This window comes from Ambystoma mexicanum, chromosome 7p (genome assembly GCF_040938575.1).
Source record: "Ambystoma mexicanum isolate Mex_15411 chromosome 7p, UKY_AmexF1_1, whole genome shotgun sequence".
NCBI classification, from domain to species: domain Eukaryota; kingdom Metazoa; phylum Chordata; class Amphibia; order Caudata; family Ambystomatidae; genus Ambystoma; species Ambystoma mexicanum.
In genome coordinates, this window is record NC_090939.1 from 630,366,312 (window position 1) to 630,394,048 (window position 27,737).

Here is a 27,737-nt window from a genome sequence, read left to right on the forward strand (position 1 = left end):
TTTCTGTCCTCTATGGCTTACATTTGCCGGACGCCGGACATTCATCATGGGCAACCTGTGTGTATCTCCAACTAAAATCTTGTGTTATCCTGAGGATACCTGGGTGGTGTGGCTAAATATGCAAAATCTGACAACACTCTAACCCTTTGTGTTGCTGTAGCTGTCTTTCCTATGTCAGGGTGAATATCAGCTTGTACTATTTAGCCTCACCTCATAATGGGAGGAGAGTTCTGAAGACTAGTGTTGCCGCTAAATATGTAGGTTGAACACTTGTACTTGGTACTCCCCATTTCTAGCTTTATGGTCACGCTCTCCTAGTCACAGGACAGGTTCCAAATGAGATTACTTGTTTCCTCAGTAGACCCTCTCTTCTGTGGATGAAGTCCTCACAAAAAATGCTAGAGGACTCCTGCACCTCCCAGAACCTGAGGGTGATCTGGCAAGTTATGATCCAAGGCTTACCACCTGCAACCCATGGGGAAGGAGTAAATACTGACCCATGGCAGAAAGGTGGGAGTATCGACTTTGAAAATGGGTGAGAGAAATACCTGTTGAACCTGTTTTATAGCCAAGGTGAACAAAATCCCCTCTGTGAAAGCAGAGAAAGCCCAGGTCCAGAGGGATTTGTTGTAAAGCCTGAGAAAACCAGGAAGGTCCAGGAAGTATCCATTGTTAGAGTCCAGACCCAGGACCTGTCATAATACCTGAAAAATACAGAGAAAGCCAAGGTCCAGGAGAGACCTTTTGTGATACTTAAGAAGCCAATGTCAGGAAGGATCTGTTGTTAAACCTGAGAAAACCAAGGTCCTGTCATGAAGCCTGGGAAAGCCAAGGTCCAGGGGAAGGGCCTACTATAAACATGGGAAAGCCAAAGTCCAGGAGCGATCTGTTGTGAAACAGAGAGAGCAATGGAGGGACCTATTGGGAAATCCCAGACATCCAAAGCAGTCTAGATCAAGCAAAGATCTTAGGTGAATCCTGAAAAGCCCCAAGGTTGGGGAAAGCCTGATGATGAAGGTGGCCAGGACCTGGGCCCTCTACACAGCAGACTTAGTGAAACTGTACTCCTGGGAGGGGTCCTGAAGTCCAAAGGTGAAAGCAGAGAGGCAGAAGTGGTACAAGCTCTGAGTAGCTCTTTAATGAACCTCCACAGGAACAATTCTATGTTTTTTTTTCTTTTGGATTAGCATAGGAATTAACTTTTGAGAGTAGGTGTAACTCTTTTGATGGCCAATGTTTGGAACATTTGTGGTGTTAGTATAGGGTAGCAATGAAGCTACGGAATTGTAAATATTAGGTCACATTTATTCTGTTGGCCACTTTGTTTTCACGCATTGTTTTGTAGATTTGGGTGTCATGAGAGGCGCAAGGACTCGTAAGATTTGCATTTTGGACATTTTATGAATTAAAACTTCAAAATGTCGAACTCTGGAAAGAAATGTTACTTTTTGCTTGAATTTATCTTTGACACTGTTTCATTAGAGAGGTCCCTTATTTTCTAGAGAAATCGCTTTAATAACAGGAGGCATTTTGATCTAGTCTGTTCATAACTCACAGTAGAAAATAAGAACTTTTGTTACCAATCTAATATACACTCACCAGTCCCTGTGGTCTGTCTGCTGAGTTTGCTTGAACTATCTTGGGGTATCAAGGCAAGTAATGGGGAATTTGGTTACGTTGGCTAGTTCTTTCTGGTGGGGTGGAATCACTTGGCATTGGGTTTGTGTGTACTGGTTCCTGATTAGACTTCTAATTCACACGAGGATCTTTGTCAGAGGTGGAGTCACCAGACTGGCTGGAGACTGTTTTTTTTCCTGACGGAGCAGAGAAGTGAGTATCGCTGGGAACGGGGGTGTATGTGGCATCAGGATCGATTTGTGTGGGGATTCTACTGTGAAGGCACCGTTGGAACCCCAAGTCTAGGTAGGTCACCGCTCTGCCTACACTAGATGTCATGAGGACATTGGGAAACACCTCTAAGGGCACCAGTGATGTATAGAAGAGGGCCTTTATTAGGTTTTGAATGGTATACGGAAACACTTTTGTATAGGCGTGTTATAAATGCCATATCATATCATATATCAATAAATCAAAGGTAACCACAACTGGGTTTGAGGGCCTAAATCTGAAAATATTGAGTGATTAAATCCTGTGACGAATTAGAGGATGTCGTCCCATTTCTCTCCTGGGAGGGGAGACCGTTCTCATGGGGCCAGGGTAGTGCATCCACAGTACAATAGTCCCCCTGGGGGTAGTGCACGAGGCAGGATCACATGGGGAAGGAATCCCTCAATGGGACTGGGGACGACCATTATAAGAGAACGCTATATGACCCCGCTCTAAATCACTCAAACCCTTCTCAAACCCTAAATTCTCCTTCCCCTCTCTAGATAGAGCCAATGGGCCTCATTACAAGGCTAGCGGTAGCCGTGGCTGTAAAACAGGCACAGCTGCCACCGGTATTTATTTTTTCCGCACCCAGGATTTGGCAATTTCCTGGTCATTACGGCCTTGCCAGACCCGGTAATTGCCCATTCCTGGGCACCGGAAAATATTCTTTCCCATTGGCATTTGAGCCCCATAGGGCTCAATGGGAAGACCTTGCATGGATACCCGAACGCTGCCGGAGCCTCGCAAAGGGATGCAGCTGCCTGGGACCCGCTGATATCTGTGAAAAGGAAGGAAACTAGTACAAGGGTTTCCGGGAGGGCCTGGAGGTCCTTCCTCGGGAGCAACAGGGTGCCCACAGAAGCTGGAAAGAGAATTTCCGGGACCCTGAGATCAGAGGAAGAGTTGTATACTTAGCAGGAGAGTCAACCAAGTGGATACAAAGAAACAGTGCATGTCTGGGACCCACATCCAAATAAGATATCGAGAATAAGAGGGTCTGGGACCATGATTGAAAGCAAGGCAAATAAGGAGGTGTATACTTGACAGGAGAGTGAACCAAGCGGATACAATGCAACAATGGGAGTCTGGGATCCATACCCATATGAGAAACCAAAGTTTGAACTGACAAAGATTAAGGGGGTCTGTCACCCTGTGACAGAAAGAGAGACACTCTGTGAAGGAACACTGGCTTTGCCGGAGAGTGAACCAAGCCCTGTAAGATATTGCAAGTCTGGGACTTGCACCCACGTTAGAGGTTGAGAATATAAGACATCATAATCTTAGAACTGACAGAAGGAATGCTAAACTTGTTAGGGAACTGTTCCCGGTTGGTAGAACAATGAAGTGTGAAGATAAGACGAAATCCCATGTGAGTCACTAAGTGACACCTTACTGAAAATGGGATAAAAGGGGCTAAGAAGCCCTCAAGGATTCGGCATAAAATAAGGAGATGTCTAGGGAAAAGGAGCACACCCTGAGCATTTGAACCTGGCATTTTGGAACATTGTTTTTACATCACTTTTTATTACCAGACAGACTGAGAACTTTTCCGTTGGTTGAAAACACAGAGAAAACGTTTTACTTTGAGTTGAGATCATCCATGCACAGTTGCTTCAGATTATTAGTGTCAGGGATAGTTGTAGATTTTGGGACCTGACAGTGACAGACATTGTAGTGTTGGACTTCCTGATAATTTCACTAGTTTACTTTGAGGCAGGGAAACCCGTCTTGGTTTTAGGGAAAGAGATGCCTTTTTCCAATCCTTTTTTGTGTTCATAAAAATGTATACCCCAAAACATGCCAACATTATGTTCAAGCCTTACTTCTTCACCCTTATATATGGTCTCAGGGTGGGATCTGACCTGGTTGACACAAACTGGGGGACGCTTACTATTAACAAACTTTGTGAGTGTGCTGGTACTCCTAGAGTCACCACTAAGGAGTTAATAGGATTTGATCTCTCTTGCAGTATGGAAGCATTCCTAGAACCTGGTGAAAGGCAATTAATACCAACAGATTTATTCCTGACCCCTCCCCCTGGAACTTACATCAGGTTGACCTCGAAGTGGGGTGTGGCATGGAGGTTTGGCCTAGATGTGATGGCGGGGGTAATTGATCCAGATTTTAGAGAGGCTGTCAAAATACTACTATGTGAAGGGGAAGTGAAGGACAAGTTACAGTTTGACAGTTGATTCTGCATTGGACTCTGTCTTAACCAAGTAAGCGGCTTGAACCATCTGCATTCCTTTGTTACAACCTGGGAGCTTGGTGCTCGGCTTGGAGTGACTGCCCCTTTTGTAACTCCATACCTTCCCATAAAACCCTTGAGATAGCGCGAATGGGAAGTGAAGTGACAGTTTGGCAGTTCGTCGGTAAGTTGGTTTGTGTGTTTACCTTACTGCCATACATCGGTATTTGATTAACTATTGTGATTTGACTGTCTGAGGATTTTCTTCTTTGCCGCTCTGGAATCAATGTATGATCTGAGAAGCGGAAAAGGCACGGCCAGGCTTTTGCCCGGCACTACAGACCATATCTCGGATCAAGAGATACTACTGGCGATCAGCCTTCTGCTGCCTGCCTCCCTGGTTGAGACCATCTGGGAAATGGATGGCGTGCAGTCTGAAGGGACCGCAGGTGAGGCTTTACCTCCTCAAAATATCAGTCAGCCTCCTGCGCCCATGTATGGGAAAATCACAGATTATTATCCCGTGGCAGCTCTGTGTGCTCCAGACAAACGGGAACTGGGTCTCCCCCCTTGTATCGAACCCCTATTACAGGCTCTGCCTGCTGCAATACCCACAGGGGGTCTTCTGCAGGCAGAGCAGTCAATAGCATACATTTCTCTGTGTGATCTAAACAAACATAGTAACACCTCTTCCATGATAAACTCGCTCTCTGGCCCTGAAATCCCTTCACTGGCTCCCCCTGGCTGCAAGGATTAAGTTCAAGACCCTTTGCATTGTCCACAAGGCTTTCTGGGGCCTGGGCCAACTCTATCTGCAATGCTCTCTTCCTAAATAATCTCCTTTACAAGCGCTCTGCTCGTCTTCCTCCAACTCTCTGTGGGTGAGCCGCTTCTCTAAGCAGAGACTTGGTGGAGATCTCTATCCACTGCAGGTGCCTCCCTCGGGAATAGCCTCCCTGCCTCTCCCCGTCTTGAGCCAGATCTCCTTAAATTCCGGAAACTCATCAAAACTTTCCTCTTAGCCTCCTCCTTCTCTCTTCCTTTCCCCTGTTAACCACCATTTTCAGCTCTCTCGCCCTCTCTCCTCTACCTCTGCTCAGTTTTGCTGACTGGTTGTCTGGTGTACCTTCAGAGCCTCACAAGTCCCAATATTTCCTCGCCAGATCCTGCACTTGCCTCAGCACTAAAGCACTTTAGTAATGCCACATGAGAGTGGTATCGCTGTGCACTTAACCCATGTTCTGACGGGACTGGATGCACTTGGTCCCTATTACCCTCCCTCCTTCCCCCCACGCACTTTCTGTTTTGTTGCACCTATATGATCTGATAGTAAGATTGTCCTGTCCTCCTTTATGTCTTTCCCCTCCCATGCTTGGTTGCGCTTTGAAACACTTGTGTATAAACCCATAATAAATAATCAATCAATCAACGTTATAGCTCCCAGGAGGACAGTGCTCTATCTAAAGTTTTATCAATACACAGCTGCTCCCTCCCAACTTCTCAAATTGGGTAAGTGGGGAACACTACGCTTACGGAATTTCAAAATCAATGGGAGCTATCAAGCTCGGCCATCATCTCTGTTGGAGATGACTCTCGGTGTCCCCTCATGGTTGATGGTGCTGTAAATGACAATGTTCTTGGGTCGGTGAGCGAGGTTATTCCATCGAAGATAATGTGGGCGGGCAATTTAAAAACAAAAGAGTCTGTAAACCTGTAAAGAAGGCAAAAAAACTGCCACTCATTAAACTTACAAAGCAGGCCACACACGTCCTCTGGTTAAAAAGGTCTTGGAAGGTCAATCCATGGTAGTTCTTGATGAACCAAGTAGAATTCTGCCCAGCATGACTAGAATTAATATGGCTGGTGAGGGGGAGGTGGCAGCGGTAGAAAAGATACATCATCATGCCAAGGTTGGGTCTATTAACAATTTGGGGAGTAGGAGGTTGGAATGTGTAATGTTTGCGGTGCTGCAGCCCGCTAATAGTGGTATGGTGGTGGATCTTACACAACTGAGCCCTGTGGAACAGCCCGGACTTCCTGCTTCATTGCAGGAGAGGCCGACAGGAACACACAACACTGGGTTTACCAACACTTATGTGTAAAAATCCTTTTCTCACCCTTTTTACGGAGGGAGCTGTGCCCACTGAAAGAACTTTGCCCTCAAAACCATTCTTAAAAAGTAATCATCTCAGCCTCAGATTTGTGGGGTCTGCTCCCTGGTTTGACCATCCGTCGCCAGGGGTGTTGGCGCGGCGGAGGACATAGCCGCTGCCAGCTGCAGTGGTGTTGTGAGCCGGTGGCGCTCCGGCATACTTATTACCACACAGGCACCTGCCTCCGAACTCGAGGAGGAGCTTCAGCGAAATACCAGAACTGCACGGGCACCCCCCGCGGCCTGTCCACACGCCTGGAGTCCCCACATCGGATGGCTGGGGGTGAGGCCAGCCTCAATAAATAACTCTGCAACCAGTGTTCGTGGTCCTCCGACGGTTGGGATATCAGTGCAACACTTTTGTTCGCTCAGTGCCCACAGGGAGCAGTGGCCCCAGGAACCCTGCTCTAGGACCTAATCCCTTGAAATCACACCCGGCCCGGCAAAACACCATCGGGATCAAGAGTGTCGGATAGGGGGATGGGCCCCTGGATCGCTGGTGGGCTGCTACGGCTGTGGCTGTTACCTTTGTCACAAAGTGAAATTCACTCAGTGCTAACCCAGCAGACACCAACTAGTGTTGCAGGGGATATCGCATGTACTTTACACAAATACAAGCAGCAAACACAGGCATGCAGGGTCGGAAATTATGAGAAGGGTATGTGAAAACTGGAGATCGGCTCCTCGCGGATCATACGGCGGCCCCTGGGGCGGCAATACAATCAAAGTGCTGACAACACACGGGAGACAATACCGTTGCCATGCAAGTGGAGGAGCACAGTGCCACACGTCTTCCCAAATACTCGAGAAAGGGCTTGGTGCTGAGTAGGGGCTAGAGAGAGAGAGACCTGCATCACTACAGGAAGCTTCCTTGGGAGCGCCTGCGCACTGCACGTGCCCAGCACCGGAGGACAACAGGCGGACCCTACCTAAAACTATATGGCGAAGGGAAATAAGTGGCAGTGCCGCTTGCTGTTTACCCAAATAGGACTACAGAGAGAAAGTAACAAGATAATAGAGTCCCAAGGAACCCCTGCTGTGTCTACTGTGGAGCCACATGCGAAAGTGATGGCGGGACTGAGTGAAAGCACCCAAATGTCAGAGCTGGGGCACGTGCTGGCCAAAATGAGATCGGGCGTTGCCTCCATCAATACAAAGCTGGACAGAATGGCATACAAAGTTGACAGAATGCAGGAGCGCATAGACAAGGAAAGCGCAGGACCTCCGAGGTTGAGCTCAGGGTGAGCGCGCTTGAGGACACCAGCAATGAGATGACACATGCAATCCGTGAGCTGCACAGGGAGGTGAAGACCATCAGAGACTAGAACCAAGATTTGGAGGCACGGTCACGTAGGAATAACATTCGAGTGGTAGGAGTCCCGGAGTCCGTCTTGCAAAGAAACATGGAGCCCATGGAGGTCTTCATGGAGAACTTAATCAAGATCGTGCTACAGGAACTATCACTGTCCTCTCAATTCCTGGTGGAAAGGGCGCACCAGGTGTCACATATCACCCAGAGACCAGGCCAGAATCCCCGTCCTATAATTGCAAAGGTTTTGAATTATCGGGACCGAGATACCATTCTCTGTAGAGCAAGGGAACTCGTTGACCTCACATACAAGAAGACCAGAGTGTCCTTTTACCCAGACTTCACCCCTGCAGTCCAGAAAGCCTGCCTGTCCTATCAAGGCGAAAAGAGAGCATTGTGACAGCGAGATGCAATACTCAACGCAATACCCCTCCAAATTACGAGTCCAGCACAACGGACAGACCCACTTCTTCACGGATCCCAGAGCGGTACATGACTTCCTCAAATCCCTTCTGAAGTGACCTGCTGTGGCAACCAATGTGAATAGTTGCAGTGGTGAAGGGGGGTTGCTCCTGAGTTTTATTGTTTTTTTTTTTTAAACTGAGTTCAGACAAATTACTGTGCGGATGGATGAGGACTGCAAGGCATCCCCAATGGGTCTTGTAAACAGCTGCTGGAAAATGTAATGAAAAGGTCCTGTTGCTTGCGGAATGGTCTTCAAGGTCCTCCCCTCGAGGTCCGAAGTGGCAGAGGTCACTTAGGAGGTGGTGTCCAGTGCCCCTGGGATTTAGCCATGGTAACAAGGTTGTTGAGGGTTTTCGGGAGGGGGGGGTCCAGTCACTGCAGGTTGGGGGTGGGCAGTGTGGGTTGGGGGGGTTGGAATGGGTTGCACTGGGTCAGAACGAGGAGCGGGGTTGCGGGGGTAGTTGTGGGAGCAGTTGGTTTAAGTTACCTCAAAAAGTTTGCATCTCACTGGATTGGTCAAAAGTCAGTCCTCGGGCTGGTTGGGCCGGAGGGGTGGAATTGCTTTTCTTTACAGTCCTCATCCTAGTCAAGACGAATAAAGTAATAAGCTGGAACGTGCGGACACTTAACAACCCGCTCAAAGCCCGTAAAGTAGTACAGTACTGTGAACGACATGGGGCCAGAGTAATCATGTTACAAGAGACGCACCTTGTGGGGAAAGATAATGCTGGGGTCGCCAGGAGCTGGGGGTACTGCAAATATTACACCTCGTATTGTGCATACTCGGCTGGGGTGATGACACTGGTGCATAAATCACTGGGGTTTCGCACAGCTGACACAGTAGGCGACCCCCACAGGAGATATGTCATTGTCACAGGATGCTGGGGCAATACATTGATCACACTAGTAAACATATACGGTCCAAATGTGGACGACCCTGATACACTAACATTGTATTGGCTGGGTGACCTCAACATTATATTGGACCCAAGGAAAGATCAGGGGGCGAGAAACAGCGCTCCAGAGCAGCGGAGGCGGTCCTGCATGGCATGTGTGAATTGGAATTGGAGGATGTTTGGAGGCTGTTAAGGCCGGAAGGGAAGGAATTCCCACACCATTCTTCGGCCCACAACACCTCGTCCCGGATAGATCGTATACTAGCCTGCCCTTATTTTATACGCCGGACAGATGACTGTATACTGCTCCTGAGGACACTCTCTGACCACTCCCCAGTATTGTTGTCCATATGACCAGAACTGGAGATACCCCGCCCCTGCTGGACGTTCAAACTGGCGGCACTGTCTGATGTGGTGTTTAAAAGTGAGGTCCACAGCATGGTTAAGAATTACTTTCAGGAGAACCTGAGCTTGGTATCCATGATGATCACTGTATGGGAGATATTCAAAGTGGTGCTTCAAGGAGGGTGCCTGTCCCATGAACTCAGAGTGTTAAAACTAATTTGGAGGCAACTGAATGCCTGTGAGGCTGAGGTCAAAAAGTGGGAGGGGGAGGTGGACGGTGGAGACACGCCGGGCTCAGTGGCTAAGCTAAGGGAAGAACTGGACCACTTCAATACGCTTGCGGAGCAGGAGGTTAAGTACCTAGCCCGTCCAGCAATGGCTCGGAGATACGGAGAGGAGGGAAGACTGGGCAGACACCTGGCAGTAATGGTGAGGCATGAAAGGTGCTACAGGGAAATTACGGCAGTGAAAACGGCAGAGGGAGAGGTGGTTGTGAAGCCGACCGCGATTGCTGACGCTTTCCGCCACTGTTAGGAGTCTCTGTATGCTTCACGGGGGGGTCACTGCCGGAAGCGGCTCTGGGGGAGTTTATTAGTGAAGCAAATCTCCCAAAACTCAGTGGGGAACGAGAGAGGCCCTTGCAATCCCAGTTACGGTTGATGAGATCCTGAGTGCAATACGCGCCCTCCCCTCCTTCAAGGCGCCAGGCACAGACGGAATAACTTCCGACTTTTACAAGGAATGGGGCTCTGAGGTAGCACAGCATTTGCTAGAAGTATGGGTAGAGGGGTTGACGGTGGGCCACTTCCCCCCCCTAAGATTTGTGAGGCAGTGATAACACTAATACCAAAGGCGGGTAAGGACCCCTTAGAGTGTTACTCATATCACCCGATCTCCTTGTTGAATATTAATACAAAAATACTCGCTAAGGTGCTGGCGGACCGACTACTTCTGCATGTCTCACAAATCATCCATATGGACCAATCTGGGTTCATTCCAGAGAGGTCGACCTCTTTAAACCTTCAGCGTCTGTTTGCAATACTAGCCCAGATCGACCCAAAAATACAAGCAGTGGCAGTGTTGCTGGACATGGAAAAAGCTTTTGACTCTGTGGAGTGGAACTACCTCTTTGAGGTGCTGCGCCACTTTGGAGTCCCAGAATATTACTTCTCCGTGGTGTGGCTTCTGTATGCAGACTCCAGTGCCCAGATCAGCATCGGAGGCATACGATCTTGTGTCTTTAAGCTGGGGCAGGGCACCAGACAAGGGTGTCCGCTCTCGGCTCTACTCTTTGCAATGGCAATCGACGTGTTTGAAGCCTGTTTGCGCAGATTCCACGGTCACAGGGGCTTGGCGATGGGGGCTGGGGCTTAGGGAACTGATATCACTCTACCAGACGATGCAATCCTATACCTCAGGGACCCAGCAAATAACCTAGCCCACTGACACAGGAAGTCGCAAGGTTCGGAGAGGCCTCCGGCCTCAGGATCAGCAGGGCCAATACCTTATTATTCCCCCTAAATGAGAGCACGTTGCGGCCACTAAATACTGAGGGATATGGATGGGAACAGCGAGCAGTTACTTACATGGGGGTGCATGTAAGCTGGCACACTGCTAGAGGACAATCACAACAGATACCTACAAACCCTGAAGGTTAGCGTGGATAGGTGGTTCAGGTTCCCCCTCTCCCTCTCCCTCATGGGTAGAATAGCGGTCGCCAAAATGATAGCGATCCCCAAGCTACTTTACATCTTTCAGAACATTCCGGTATGGCCAGGGGTGAGCTACTTCAAGGAGGTGCAATCCCTGCTGATTAAACTAGCCTGGCACCCCAAAAGCCCCTACATAAACTGGGAAGCGCTGTCCCTGCTGTGGTAGGAGGGGGGAGTAGGCGTGCCAGACATCGAACTGTACTTTCTGGTGGCACAATTGCTCTTTGCAACAGTCCGGATGCCAGGAACCGGGAGGTCCCTCATATGCGCATAGAGAGACGCTCGGTATACCCATCCTCTCTCCAGGGAGTACTGATCTCGGGCAAGGTAATCGTCAAATGCAGATTTGACCAAGTCGCATGAACAATGCAAGAGTGGAAGAGAGTTCTGAAAAGGCTCAGGGTGGATCGCCCATTCGACCCGGGCATCTCACTCTGGAATATCGAGACCTTGACACCGACCTGTGATGAAACTATCATTTAGGACTGGAGGGAAGCGGGCATTACCCGCCTGGAGGACATGTACCCAGACAGGAGATTTGTCACCCAGGAACTGTTTGTGGAAAAGATGGGAAGGGGATTCCAGCGCACACTTGATTATTTTAGGATGAAAGCAGTGTTCAAGGCTTGGTCCTCAGTGTTCCTAAACGTCCGCGCACCACCCCGCTGTTGAAATCCATAAGATGTTCCACGGGGAGCAAAGGTGTGATCTCAGCGCTTTAAAAACGTATCCAGTCCGAGCCGCCCCGTGAAACTCTGAGATGTAAGAGTAAGTGGGAAGAAGGTATCCCTTACAGATAAACAATGGGTGGGGGTTTGCGGCACTACACACAGGGGCGCATTCAACTTCCGGCTACAACTTATCCAGCTCAAGACACTGCACAGAGCATACATCTCCATGGCACGCACACACCAATTTGACAACACCAAAACAGCTAATTGCCCGAGATGCAACGCATACCCGGCTGACCTAATACACATGTTGTGGGCTTATGTGGAATTACGCTCATTCTGTGAGGGAGTGCCAGAAAGTAAGTCAGAGATACTGGGGCAGACAGTGCCTTGCAACTAGCTGTGCTGTATGTTTGGGTGGCTCCCCGGACTGCCAAAACAGTACCAGAGACTTCTGTCGACCTGCATGATATCTGCCAGGAGGTGTGTCCTGATGAAATGGACGAGTGCAACCCCCCCCACCAAGGTTGAAAGTATGGCTGAAGGATCTGGTATGGTTAAGCAACATGGATAAAGAATATGCAAATCTCTGTGGGCTGCAGAATAGGCCAAAAAATATCTGGAACCCTTTCACTGCGTACTTACTGTCCCAGGATAACACCCCGGATTGATCCCCGATTGGGGAGGTGCGAAGGGTCGTTAACACATAGTACTCCCTGTGAGGGGGTAAGGAGGAGGCTTGGGCAGGGGTGAGCTCACCGACACCTCAGGGCTCCCATGTCAAACAACGCATGTCTCAAAATGGTTTATTCCACTGTCTGTACACTTCATGTTGTAATGTGGGGGAAATGGGAAAGAATGTTTAAGATGCGCTCACCCGGTACTCAATGCGGAATTGTAATGCAACCACATTTGGCTAGTGTTCATGAGATGCAAATCATTTAATAAATAAAGTTAAAAAACACAAAATAAATCATCTCAGCCTCAAATTTCCAACATCCTCTCATACTAATAAAAAAGGGGGGGGTTGGTTCTGTTCCTACCTTCCAAACAAATATGTGTAGTATCTTAAAGGGGGACAAGGGGCGTGACCAGCCATTGGATGCTCTTAAGACTCGTCACCCAGTTGGGCCTGAAGGGCTTAAAAATTCGAGATCACTTAAGTTCTGCGACCCACAGGAAAGGCCCTAATATGGAGCAAGAGTTTAGAATCCTACTTGAGAGTGTTCTTTATGATAATAAGAATGTAATGTTAAATCATACTAATGTTTTAAGGCTTCTAAATGCTATTCCATCTCTTAGGTCCCTGACCTCCAGGGACATTGAGCAGATACACTTTTCTGACCATTTTAGAACAGAACGTGTTAGCATATACTTTAGATCCAGATTGATCCTTGATGCTGTTATGAAGGAACAAAATACTGTCCGTACATTTGGCATTGATACATCTCCACAAAAGGAATGAGATTGTAACCAGGACCAGAATGTGAATGGAGGTTTGTCCGTGGTTTTGCCAAGGACATTGTTGTCTCTTTTGACCAGTGGCAGACAGTAACTAGGTCAATACAATTAGTCGCATGTAAAAAAAATGAGGACACCATGTCAAGGGACTGGTCGTGGATCTCAGGTGCATTATGCTCAAGCAATGGAGCTGCCTCCCCGCAGTTAACCTAACATTAAGACGCATGTCTTAACGTTTTTATCTTGCATCACCCAGGGCCATATCCACCTCTTCAAAAAAACCAGCTGTGAATTATCTTTTTGAAATTAATTCAGTAATTAATTTGCAGAAAACTGGGCTGATGAATGCCCCCTTAATTGATGGGTTTGCTTATTCATTTCAATCGGCAAAGAGGGACCTTCAGGTCGACATTTTGGCGGACTGTTAACATTAATTATATCTACCAGCACAATATCTATAATGGGTCAAGCTAACGTCCATTTTGGGATAATGACTGCGCCCATTTGAATGTTACTTTAACATACAACTGACATTCTTATTCTGAATGTTTATTGGAAATACTGGTCTTGGTCATTTATGCATCTTCATCAATGAGATTCTGGGCTACATTAATGAGTGGTTGGACACATGGGGAGGATAACTAATCATCTTCTCTGATTACCTCAATGCCTCTTATCTCCCATCGCAATTAACAATGGGAGCTGGTGTGATAAAAGAAGGAAAAGAGCATTGTGGCCAAGGCTGGTATAACGCCTTAACAGGGATTGGTCTTGTAATGTTCAGTGGAGCTAATGCAGGAGATTTTCCGAACCACTGATTTAGTGGCATGCGCTATTCAACTTTGGATTATATGTTTGGCAGTCAATATCTATTTGAGAGATGTTTATATTTAAATATTAGTTTTACAGAATTCAGTGATCATTGCACTCTATCAGCTACAGTTTATATAGTTTGGTGAAGTACTGGGCTCGGCGACCCCTTACCACATTACAACAGGCTTGAGAGTGAACATGGGCAGTAACACAATTAACTGGAATGCTTTAGCAGTGCTAAAGGTTAATATCCTAATTGATGAGTATGTTAGTTTGAACTCAGAAAACAATTATTATCGAAGCTTTTCATTTATTTAATAGATCAAGGCCTGTCCACACACAAAACAGCTTTTAGGGATTTGAAAAAGAAACATCACGATGGTGAAGTTGCTACAAGGAAAAGATTGTTGAGAGCGGAAGTTAGAAAGATTAGCACATCCTCCGAACTCTCTACACTCGAAAAGCTAAGGTGTAACCAAAAACAGAAAAAACAAATAAAAACTGGCTTAAAGGTCATTGTGCTTTGAGAAATCAGCAAGAGGCCGAACACATGCTCTCTATTTTACAAAAAGAAATACTGGGCTTTTTGGCAGGTGATAAATGGGTTAGATAACCCAGATACTAGTAGGACTCTAAACCCGATTCCAGAGCAAACCTGGGTGATTTATTGTAACTCCTTATTTGCAATGCCTGTTGGTCTGGATGGGAATGGGAGCCAGAATCCAAGGATGGGGAATGAAGAGTGTTTTTTCCTGTTAACCCTGTGGAAATAGAAGAAATCATTGGTAACATTAGTTCATCAAGGACTCCGGGGCCTAACAAGCTCTCAGACCTGTTATTTAAAGGACATCCAGAGCTGTACGCGGGGATCCTAGCTACCTTATTTGAACAGATCGTATTCTCTCGGAGGTTCCCCTATTCCTGGTCCACTGCCTTTATCTTACTCATCTTCAAACAGGGACTTAGATCTGACCCACTCACCTATCGACCCATTGCCATCTTAGATTCAGACAGCAAGGTATTTTCGGCCTTGCTGTTGGTGCATCTTGAAGAATGGCAATTAAAGGTGGGGAGGATCTCTAAATGGCATACTGGGGTTCACAAGCACTTAGGTACCGATATCAATGGTTTTATTTTGAAAGGCGTAATTAATCAGGCATGGTCTTCAAACTATGACTCCATCTTCCTTGCTACGATTGACCTATCAGCTGCTTTTGATGCCGTCGACTGGGGCTTGCTATGGACCAAATAAAAAATTGGGGAATCCCGGACGGTCTATTGCGTCTTATTATTGGTCAACAGGGTGCCGTTTCTCAAAACATTGTGACGTATCGGGATGTGAGGCAAAGTTCCGTGCTGGCGCCCATCATTTTTAACTTGTATATGTCCAATATTGGTGAAACACTGACCCCAGCTGCGTTTATCTCCCCTAAGATTTGTAATTTCAATGTTTTATTACTGGATTATGCAGATGATTTCATTATGTTTGATTGCACTCAGATAGGTCTTCAGCGCTTGATTACAGCATTTCTGAACTTTGCCAATGCACATTCTTTGAAGGTGAATCCTAAAAAGACAAAAAAGAATGCAGTGTACTCAGCGTAAGATTGCTCCAAAATATACGTGGCATGTGTAAGGAAGGCATGGTATCAAACAGTAAGACAGATACAAGTGACCACAGTTCAAGTGTGTTTATTGAACTTCAATTGGGTTTGAAAAACACCTATCTAATCCTAAATCTAAAGATGGGAGCAAGCTATGACCATCAATTAATAATAATGCAGTCCTAGGGCCCCGGGTATCTCTGACACACAATGCAGGATTCTTAGGCCTGTTTCCCTTGTCATATGCTTTCCAGTCTCGAGAGCTAATGAAAGCAACGGTTCCTTTTAGAAAAGATTAAGAGAACTTCCCTGCTTGCAATTCCCTTCTGTTTCTCCGTTTTTCTCCTCTTGTTAACCTGCCATCTTGGAACTGTGGTTTCCTTGTGTGCTTTGCCTCGCTCAGAGTGTGCTCTGCCTTTTATCCGTGTGGGGAAGTGTAATGGAAGTCAGGTGTGAGTGATGGTCAATAATTGCCTGACCTTGCCAGACCATTGTATTGGGACATGTCAGGTATATGGCTCGGGTGTTAGTCTGTTTTCCCTTAGAGCGAGCTGTCCATGAGAAAGTGTTTGTGTTGTAAAGGGGGGGGGGCATTGGAGTTCCTAAATATCCTAGGTAGGATGGAGTAAAGGTGTTACAAAGAAGGGTATACCGCGTCTCACCATCCTGTGTCCCACTTCCACTCCCCAAAGACCCCTCACCCAGGTAATCCTCCTGCACTCGTACACGCCCCCAGGAACTGGATCCAAAAGCGATGCCAGTGTCATGGCCACCTAGATGACAGATCCTCGGGGACGAGTGGGTGAGACACCTTCAGGTTTATCATATGCCCTCCCCTGTGTGATGTAGCTGTATCTATATTTCTGGGGCTTGTGGAATCTGCTTAGATCACATGTTGTGCTAGGCTGACATCTAGTGGAAGCTGCAGAGTATTACAGTTGTTGTTTTCAAAACTCGAAAAGGGACGTCGACCGGGCGTGCCAGCAATACCATCCCTAGTGTGACATCCACTGTACCCATCATCCCTGACGTGTCAAGGTCCCTCAAATAGGTTTTTTCTGCCATTCTAAATGGATGCGTATAGCAGAGTTCCTCTTTCGGCGTATTGCCATTTACACATTTTCAGTTACCGATAGTTTACTCTTTCTATCCTTTATATCCCCGACTATCGAAACATCATGCAGGTGAAGACAAGAAAGACGACCGTTGGAAGACTCCCGCGACGGATTATTTTCGACCTTGGAAGGCCGCCCCGGGCTTCGGCCCTTACAGTAGGGAGAGAGGGGGGAAGTCATTACAGAATGTATATGCCCCTTTTCTTGCACTACATTCGCCTAGCTGCTTCATCCTTTCGTTATGGACAAGACCCCCTTTCAATTCTGCCCCAAATGCAATAGGAAATTTCCCTGGGTCAATAAACACCTAGTCTGTAACGTGTGTCTCCCGCTAGACCACTTTGAGGGTTCTTGTCGGGCGTGTAGGCTCTTCAAGCCCAAGACTGAGCTACCAAACGCTGGGCACACTACGCCAGGCAACTCAAGGCCATGGTGCTTTCAGTGATGGCAGCAACCCCACAGTTTCTGACGGCGAAGGCGATGGGGTGGCGATGGGGTGGCTTCGGCTACCCAAGCACAGACCCCGACCCCGGAAGAAAGGCTGGTGGCCTTGTTATGGGGACAACACCCGGCGGCGGAAGCGCTAACACTGCATCCACCACTAAGCACACAACCCGAGGCCGGGACTCGGCACACGTGTCGAGTGGACGGCAACGCACGACGTCCAGGGAAAGGTCTGTGGAAACTCTGTCCTCTGGGCACTCTCATTCGAGATCGCTGTAGGACGGGTCCTGACCGTCGAAAGACAGTACCGACGTTGCACGAATAACTCCCACCGAGGGCCGATCGTCCGCAGATCGTCCGCAGATGAGGCTTTGGTTCAGTCCGCACTCGAAATTTGACGTTCTGCGTCAAAACAGGTACTAGGCCCCAAACAGTCTGTTAAACACACTTCAGAGAGCCAAAGTAGGGAGAAAGAGCCCAAGAAAAAGTCCTCAAAGACACCTCATAGGGAGATAATCCCTCATGGGGAGAGATGTCAGGAGGCTAGGATCACCCCTCATAAAGAAAAATCTGAAGAGGCTAGGCCTAAAGATCCTGTATTACTTCCTCCAACAGATGAAGATTTAGGGCTCCCTTCCCAACCATTGGTCATCCCTATCTTGGCAAAGTGTTCGGCAGAAGATATAGACAGGGTCACGAGGAGGATGTATTTCATGGCCAACTTCTATGAAAAGGACCCTGCCTACTTTTAAAGTTTCCAGTCAACTTCCCCCACTACAACACCTTCTGGGTCGCAGATCCCTGTTCTACCTGCTCAACCCCCTGCTAAGAGGTCTCGCCCCGAGATTCCAGTGCAAAGGACAGTCATTGATCTATGACCCATACTCTGGCCATAAAGACCTCTCTATCCAACAGGCAGCAAACCCTTTTTACGGGGATGATGCACCAGACCCTTATTACGGGGTGATGAAGACCCTGAGGTTGACCAGAGTCAAATATGTACCCCATAGACTCACCCGTTGATCAGAACCCTCCGGTCATGGACTCACCAATTGACAACCAACCCCTTCTTAATGAGGTGCTAGTCAAAGCGGCAGAGCATTTTCAGATAGAGACTCAAGAGGTACAACAAGACAAGGATTTTGTAGAAGAAATCCTTGGGGATAAGAATGCTGTTACACAGTTTATCCCACTCCTCAAATCCATTCAGCAAAAAATACAGCCATCGCTGGAGACCCCTAATCTTACACGGGCAGTGAACCCCGCATAGAGAAACTGTTTAGACCTGTCCCTTCTGACCCGCTGTATATCAGAGGGCAACTGAAGCCCTATTCAGTGGTTGTAACTACAACAAGAAAAAGGGCTGGTACTCCACTAGCTTCCTCTTAGGCCCCGCCTGACAAGGAAAGCCAAAGAATGTACACCATGGGCCGAAAGCTTTGCGTTTCAAGATAGCAAACCAGCACTACCAATTCAAGATGCTACACTTTGCAATAGCATCTGCTCCAAGGGTATTCACAAAGGTACTTGCGGTGGTGGCAGCACACCTGCACAGGGAGGCAATCCCAGTGTACCCTTACTTGGACGACTGGCTGATTACAGGGGAGTCTCCCCGAATTTGCAGAAAAAACATTCAAAGAACGATCAACCTTCGCTTTCAATTGGGCTTCTCCATCAATGAGAAAAAATCAAGCCTAGTGCCAAGCACGACCAAACAATTCCTAGGAGCTGTGTTAAACACTCAAGAAGGGGTGGTCTTTCTGTCAGAGGAAAGAGTCCAAAACATGTTACTGCAAATACCGCAATATCAGGCCGGCCGCCAGATAAGGGTGCGCAAAGCTATGCGCTTGCTAGGCATGTTGGCATCTTGCATTTACCTGGTACCTCACTCGCACCTGCGTATGCCACCGATGCAGGAGTGGTTGGCGAAACAGTGGTCTCAGGCAAGTGGTCAGTGGTACGATCTAGTGGTCGTTTCGCCAACACTAGTACACAATCTTCGCTGGTGGACAAGAGTAAACCTGTTGAAGGGGAAACCCTTCTACGATCCGGAAATGCAGGCGATTGTCACAACAGATGCCTCACTCGCTGGGTGGAGGGCTCACTAACTTCACCACACAGCTCAGGGTCTGCGGTTTCATGGGGCATCACAAAACCACATCAATCAGGGCAAGTCCTGACAAACAGCACTTCAGCGATGTTTTACATCAACGAACAAGGTGGCAGACGTTCTCCCAATCAGTCCGGGCTTGCGCAACAAATTTGGAGATGGGCACTCAAACGGAAAATATTCCTATCGTCACAGCACATTCCAGGGGAACTCAACTCTCTTGCAGACTCATTGAGTAGAGATCCCCCTACCAGAAGGACACCAGTGGCAACTTCACGCAGGAGTCGTAGAACACCTCTTCTCTCAATGGGGTTTCCCCACAATAGACTTGTTTGCTACAAACGAAAACAAGCAATGCCCATACTTTGCGTCCAGGTTCCCCCAACCAGGCTCCAAGGGAAACACCCTATGGATGAACTGGTCAGGGAAATTTGCTTACGCTTTTCCCCCAACACCTCTAATGAGGAAGATGGTGAACAAGATCCACAAGGAACAAGTGACGCTCATCCTAGTTGCTCCTATGCGGGCAAGACAACCCTGGTATCCACATCTGCCCAATCTGGATATGTGCAATCCCATCAAACTCCTGTGCCTGTACAATCTGCTCACTCAGCAGTGGGGCCTAACAGTGCACCCTCAACCTCACTCAATGAACTTGGAAGCATGGCTCCTGAAGTCATAGTTTGCACATCTTAATCTGCCACAGAGATGTATGGATATCTTGAAGGAATCAAGAAAGCCTAACACTAGGCACTGTTATTTTGACAAGTGGAGGATATTTGTGATTTGGTGCCAGTCCAAACAAATTAACCCCATAGAATGTACCCCTTCACACATTGTAACCTATATGCTCCACTTGCTAGATGCAGGGTTAGTATTCAACTCCTTAAAGGTCCACCTGGCGGCTTTATCAGCCTATACATCCTTCCACAATAAGATTTCATGTTGGAAGGTACCCGTCAGCAAAGCATTCATGGAAGGGATAAAGAGACTCCACCCTCCAATTTCAAACCCGCCGCCAGGATGAGATCTCAGTGTTGTACTCGCTAAGCTCATGGGTCCCCCTTTCGAGCCGATGCATAAGTCTAGTCTCAAACACCTGACTTATTAAACTGCCTTCTTAGTGGCCATCACTTCCATAAGAAGAGTTAGTGAAATACAAGCATTGTCACTGCAGGATCCTTTCTTTGTTGTTCACAAAGACAAGCTGGTTGTACGTACTCGGCCTAGGTTTTCCCGTAAGTTAATCTCCAAATTTCATGTGAACCAGTCTATTGAGCTACCGTCTTTCTTCCAGGAACCCACCAGCCCAGCTTAAGTAAAACTCCACACACTAGATGTGCGGAGAGCGGTCCTCTACTATGTAGACAAGACCAGACCGCTAAGAAAAACAGATTAACTGTTTGTCTCCATATTGCCAGGCAGGGAAGGGGATCACATTTCAAAGAATGCCATCTCTAGGTGGATAGTCATATGTATACAATTGTGCGATTCCCTGTCAAACAAGACTCGGCCTTTAACGCCCAGGGCTCACTCCACAAGGGGTACAGGAGCCACTCTGGCTTTTATTGCAGATGTCCCTCTAGACAGCATTTGCAAAGCAGCTACATGAGCTTAATGCACACATTCACTCAGCATTACTGCATTGACACGCATTCCAAGACAGATACACAGGTGGGACAAGCGGTTCTAAGGCATCTGGTTGCCCGTGAACCTTCTCACATCCCACCACCTTCTAACACTGCTCGCTAATTTATGCACAGCATGTCATCTAAGCAGATTCCACAAGCCTCAGAAGGGATACATTACTCACTGTAATCATATTTCTGATGCTTGTATCTGCTTAGATTCACATGCGACCCACCCTTCCTCCCCTCAGAGAGAAGGCGCATGGATGCTTACGAGCTTGTCTAATACGCATCTGCTTGGATACAGCTGTACTCATGCTACATCTCATGTTAGAAAAATAACAATCTGAGGGACCTCGACGCGTGAGGGATCATGGGTACAGTGGACTTCACACTAGGAATAGTATTACTGCCACGCCCTGTCGACGTCCCTTTTCGAGTTTCGAAACCAACAACTGTAATACTCTGCAGCTTCCACTAGATGTCGGCCTATGCACAGCATGTGAATATAAGTAGATACAAGGATCAGAAATACGGTTGAGTAATGTATCCCATATATATATAGATAGCACAGAGAGCTAAGCGCTCGCCCTTGATATCTGTGTGCAACCTGCTGTGGCAAGTTCGAATCCTGGGTCAACTCAGCCTTTCATCCTTCTGAGGTCGATAAAATGAGTACCACTTTGTGGGATAGTAATGTCTTTTGTTATCTGAGTGCTCTGAGACCTATGGGTGTAATACATTATTATTAATTATTATTATTATCTGTTTCAAAGGGAAACCGAGAAAGGAAATCGACGTTCCCCTGGTCTTTACCTTTTCGGTGCTCCATAGTGAAACAGTAGAGTTTCAGGACTAGGAACCGTTGCAGGACTCATGGGTTAGAGTTCTTTCATTGGCTTATCCACACTAGTGGAGAATGATCTGTGACGAGTGTGAACTTCCTTCCTAGGAGATAGTATCTTAAATGGGTGATGGCCCATTTGATGGCAAGGGCCACTAATTCGAACACAGAGTAGTTATTTTTTACATGGGAAGAGTTTTCGACTAGTGAATAGGATAGGGTGTTCCAATCCATCACAATCTCATTCCTTTTGTGGAAACTTGTTACAAAACTGCTCCTAACCCTGTAAGAGAGGCGTCGGTTTGTAACACAAACTCTTTTGAAAAATGTACTACCTTTAGGATCGGGCTGTGGCGCAAGGTTTGTTTTAAGCTGCTGTAACATCATCCTCATCAGTCCAATGAATCATCTAGGGTTCAGTGTTCTTTAATTTGTCTGTCAACTTAGCTGTTCTGTCAGAGGAAGTAGGGATAAACCTACGGTAATAACCGATTAACCCTAACAATGCTCTGAGGTCTCTCTTGGTTTTAGGCGTGGGGGTATCTAGGAAGGCTTTCACTTTTTCTCGTTGAGGCTGGACACTGCCATTCCCTGCAAAAAAGCAGAGGTATTTTACGGCTGATAGAACCAGCTTACTATTGAATGAATTGGCAGTTAAGCCGGCTTCTCTGAGTGCTCTCATAATAGTAAAGAGATGGACAAGATGGCCTTCCCAAGTATTACTATAAATGACTGTCTTTAATATAAGCCCCACAAAAATTGGTGTAGGGCTGTAATATTCTGTCCATAAGCCGTTGGAAAGCAGGGCAGGCACTGTGTAAGCCAAAAGGGAGGACTATGAACTGAATAGTCCCAGGGACATTGAGAAAGCTGTCTTTTCCATGTACCCGGACCCGCCAGTAGCCCTTGATGAAGTTTAGGGTTGATACGAAGGTGGCATTTCCGAGGCTATCAATCAATTCCTCAATGCGCGCATGGGATAGGCATCGAAGTCGGAGAAAGTGTTGACCTGTTGGAAGTCTATGCAAAACCTTCAGGAATTATCAGGTTTGTTTTGTGACCAATACTATAGGGGAGGACCTTGGGCTTGAAGAAGGTTTGATGATATTTGCCCTTAGCATGCTGACTTCCTCAACCACTATCTGCCTACAGGTTTCCGGGAGTCTCTATGTTTTCAAATGGACCACTTTTCCCCTTTGAGTTCTGATATAATGATAAGTACCTTGCACTCTCCCTGGTTTCTCACAGAATACATAGGGGAATGTCGTGACTAAATCTTTTAAGTCTTCTTTTTGTTGACTAGATAGCTCTTGGGGAATTAATTCAAAATTGTCTATTTCCTCTGGTACCAAACAAGGCAGTATTGCGGCAGTGTCTGCGGATGGATTTTCTTTCCATTCTTTTAAGAGATTTACATGGTAGAGCTGGGTCTTTTGTTTCCTGTCAGATGGTTGGGCTATTTTATTGGTGCACGTCCACGTTCACTCTGATATTTCATATGGCCCAATGCACTTTGAGACAAGTTTATAGGACTACTACCTTTGATCCTATTGAAACCATTCTTAAGTTTACTCTTTTGTCATAGGTGGAATTTTGTTGTGCTTGGGCTTTTTCCATGTGGGCATACACTAGATTTCGGACAAGTTTCATATGCTCTCGCAATAGGGTAGCTGTTTGTGTGAGGGGAATAGATGCATCTTCTCGTTCTTCCCAGTTCTCCCAGAGCATGTCTAGCATCTCTTGGTTCTCTACCATAAAGTAGTTCGAAAGGAGAGAATCCAGTGGACGCCTGAGGAGTCTTTCTTACTGCAAATAAGGCCTAGGCAATCATGAAATGCCAGTCCTTCCTGTGCTTGTCTACCAACTTTCTTAGGATCATCTTAAGTGTTTTGTTAAATCTTTCTACCAATCTGTCCGTTTGAGGGTGGTAAACTGAGATTCTTAAGGTGGCAATATGGAATAATTCCTTGATTCACCCATGAGTTTGCTCATAAAATTGGATCCCTGATCCATTAGAATTTCCTTGGGAACACCAACCCTGGAAAAATATGGTAATAGATGTTTTAAAATCTGTTGGGTTGTGTTGTTCCACAAGGGGAATGCCTCTGGGTATCGGGTGGTGTAATCGACTATTACGAGGACATATCATTGTTACCCAGTCTAGAGGTTTCCAATGGTCCAATGATATTCATCCCAATCCGGGAGAAATGGATTTCGAATGGATTGTGTCCTCCCACGTATTCCTCATCTTATGATAATTCGTTATCTCCAGCTTCGCTGCTTCGGAAAAAATGTTTTTCTCGGCAGAGGGCGCTGTGCTCGAGGTCGTGGCGTCGATTGTCTCTCGACGGTCTCCGTACCGTGTCGACGTCACTGGTGGTATAAGTAGCTGGAGCCGCGCCCGTTGCTCCAGTTCCGTTTTTCCGATCGCTTTGCTATCGTGAACGGCGCGCTCCGAGATTTTCTTTGTGAAAATGTCATCTTCTTCAACTCCTTCGACACCCAAGACTGGGTTCAAGAAGTCTATCGATTGTGGATCGAAAATGACGATCACTGATCCTCGCCAAGTTTGTCTATGGTGTCTAGGTTCGAGTCACCGAACCGACAACTGTGGTTCCTGTCAGTCCATGACCGAGAAGGCCCTTCGTGAGAGGAGAGGTAAACTGTCGGTGGGGAGGGAAGCCTCTAAGAAGGCTGTGTCCAAAAAGCATAAGAAAGCGACCGATTCGAAAGAATCGGATCGACATAGACACTCCAAGAGATCTTGATCTAGGAGTAGATCGAGACACTCTTTTTCCTTGTCAAAAAAAACAAAGAGGAGACATAGATCTCCCTCATCGTCATCATCTTCTGAGTCGACCGAAGAAATTCGATGTCCAACAAAATCGGATTCCCCCAGAAAATGGGAGGAATTCGGTAAAAAGATGATGGAGGTTTTCGAGAATGCGGCCCGACCCCCTTGAAAGAACCTCGGAAGAGCCATTCCTCTAAGGTCGCTCCATTGGACGACAAAGAGAAGTCTAGAACTACCTTGGTAAAAGCCAGTAGTATCGAAGATACTCGAGTCAACGCCAAGTCGTCGAAGGCTCCTCGTGAGTCGAAGACTCCTCGAGAGTCGAGCACATCTCCGGTGCCTCATAAAAAGCTCAAGTCATCGACGGCTTCGACGGCTTCATCGACGCCATTGGCGTCGACTGCTTCAGCATCGAAGCCAAGAGCGTCTTCGACACCTGTATCGAAGTCTTCTTCGAAGTCTTCGAAGTTCCCGTCGACAACCTCGAAGGATTTTTCTATTCCTTCGAAGGAAATTGTTGAGGAAGAAAGATTTACTCCGTTGCCCAGAACAGACTTTTTTAAAGCTATGTCCTCAATTTATGAGGAATCTGGCTCTGAGGAAGACGAAGTCACTCCCTTTGGAGTTTCATATGGCACAAGACAAGTTCCTGAGGAACTCATTGATCAGGAATCTAGAATGAGAGACCTGAGTGATAGTCTACACTTTGCTAGTGGAATTGACACCTCCCCAGAGTTAGAATTTGCCTGAACATGCAGACTCCGGGTACAGAGGTCTTATGAACAGCGTAGTAGAATACATGGGTTGGGGTAACACTTCACCCGTGTTTGAACAGGACGACATGACAGATATAATTGTCAAAGGTCCCCAAAAAGACCCAGTTCTCCCCTTTCATAGGGCTCTTCAGAGAACAGTAGAAAAAAATTGGGAAAATCCTGATAGCATTGCTGCTACAAATAGTAATTTCCCAAAGAAATACAGACCAGCTGGTACGGATCCTGAATATTTAAACAGGCATCCGACTCCAGAAAGTCTGGTTATTCAGGCTGCATCCACAGCAAAACAAACTGCATATCCCACTATCCCTCTGGATAGAGAGGACAAGAAAGTTGATGCCTGGGCCCGTAAAGTTTTCACTTCAGGTAGCATGGCCCTGAAATCGACAAATGTCACCTGTACCCTGGCCAGGTTTACCCATACCCTGTGGGACTGTATTTTGGCGGCGGCTGGGCATATTCCGGAAGGCGAGGAAAGGGAAGGCTTCCTGAATATAGTCAAAGATGGAAAGGAGGCAATGGGGGAATGTCTCTAGTCTGGACTGGATACTGCTGATAGCATCAGCAGATCCATGGCTACAAGCACTGTGTTGCGCAGATTTGCGTGGTTGAGGAAGTCGGGGGTTTGCACAGGATGTGCAATCCAGACTCCTTAACATGCCCTTTGATGGCTCGAGGCTATTTGGCAGTAAGGCTGACGAAAGCCTAGAAAAACTCCAGACCTCGAAAGCGGCAGCTAAATCTCTCTGAGACCTTGCTCCACAAGACACCAGTGGGAGGCAGGATCTCTCAACATCTGAAGGAATGGCGAGGCATTACCTCAGATGTTTGGGCACTGGAAACAGTAGCTCAAGGTTACTGTCTCCCTTTTCTAAAAAGGCCTCAGAATCATCCACCGGGAGCCAACTCCGTAAAAATTCCAGAGCCGCTCCTGCTGCAGGAAATTTTAACCCTGCTAGAGAAAGGTGCCATAGAACAGGTACCTGTAGCGGAGAGGACAGGGGTTGGTACTCCCCATACTTTCTCATCCCAAAAAAGGACGGAGGATTGAGACCCATCTTGGACTTAAGAAACTTGAACAAGTTCCTCAGGAAGGACAAGTTCAAGATGGTGACCCTTTCTCAGATCCTTCAGGCTCTACAACTCCAAGACTGGTTGGTATCATTGGACCTTCAGGATGCTTACTTTCATGTGCCAATCCATCCAGGGCACAAAAAGTACCTGAGGTTCGCGATTGGCAATTCTCATTATCAGTTTCGAGTTCTGCCATTCGGGTTGACCTCTGCCCCGAGGGTTTTCACCAAACTGTTAGCGGTTGTGGCAGCAAGTCTCAGGAGAGGAGGTATTCACATATATCCCTACCTGGACGACTGGTTGATCAGCGCAAGTTCTCCAGAACAAGCTCAGGAACATCTTTCGATCACCTGCCACTTCCTCCACAAACTGGGCTTCTCCCTCAATTTCAAGAAGTCCCACATGATACCAACCCGAAACTCCAGTTTATCGGAGCAGTCTTGGACACTTCATCCGGAAAAGAAGTGAGAGCTCTCCACATCCACCAGATGGTAACGAAGTTTCAGAATGCCCAACATCTACCGGCCTTCGATTTTCTCAGGTTGCTCGGCCTCCTGGCATCCTGCATTTTCCTAGTACCAGAGGCCAGGTTGAGAATGAGATCCCTTCAATGGACACTCAGAACTTCTAAATACAAATAGTGTGAGAAACAATGTTATGCAAAAGAAAAGGGTTTAAGAAATGATATGTCAGGATATTCCCGCCGTTGGCTTCCATTGCCCACGTTTTCAGCACAGGACAAGGCGGCACACTCAAGCTTAGCACAGTCTCTGGCTTCTATAGCACGAGGGTGCAGTCCAAAACTTCAACATCATGGCCTTCTGTGCCAAAGTCTCTTTGCCATTCAAAGTCTCTTTTTCAGAGGGTCTGATGCAATACGACAAACAACAAAGTTCCTTTCTCCTTAGGGTTTCCCACGTACACATTTTCAGGTGATCTTTTGTTCACCCCAGACCCCCCCTCAGCTGGGCTCAGATCCACTTTTACACAAAGCTTTCAACTGAGCTCAGTCTAACGGGATCAGACCAACTTTATCAATTCTGACACAAATGTTCTTTGCTGTATCAACATCAAAGACTTTTGATTGTGCGCTGGGTTTTGCTTGACTCCTTGCAGGACCACTTCGATTCATAATTCTCCACAACTCTCTCACTTTTCAGTTGAATACCTTAGAGACCTTCGATTGAGCACCAACATGGTGTGGGACCACTCTGTCAGAGGTATTGTATATTTGTTTCAAAGTTCAGTCACTCATCAGCAGTTTAACTTTACTTGCGTGTTTTATCACACGTATTTCAAATAATGTTTGTTCCAACGCTCGCCATTCAAAGTTGCCGCTTGTAACCGTGACTTCAACACAGACTGGTCTTGTATCGGTCTCCCCAACTCACCGGCTGTGTTGATTTCACTGATGCTGCTTTGTTCTTGGAGCCAAGAACTGTACCA

General features: G+C 47.1%; 1 protein-coding gene across 16 annotated transcripts in view; it reads left to right on the forward strand.

Annotated features, from left to right (window-relative positions):
* Positions 1–27,737, forward strand: part of INPP4A (inositol polyphosphate-4-phosphatase type I A) — a 2,396,889-nt gene that overhangs the window by 1,146,917 nt on the left and 1,222,235 nt on the right. The window lies entirely within an intron of this gene.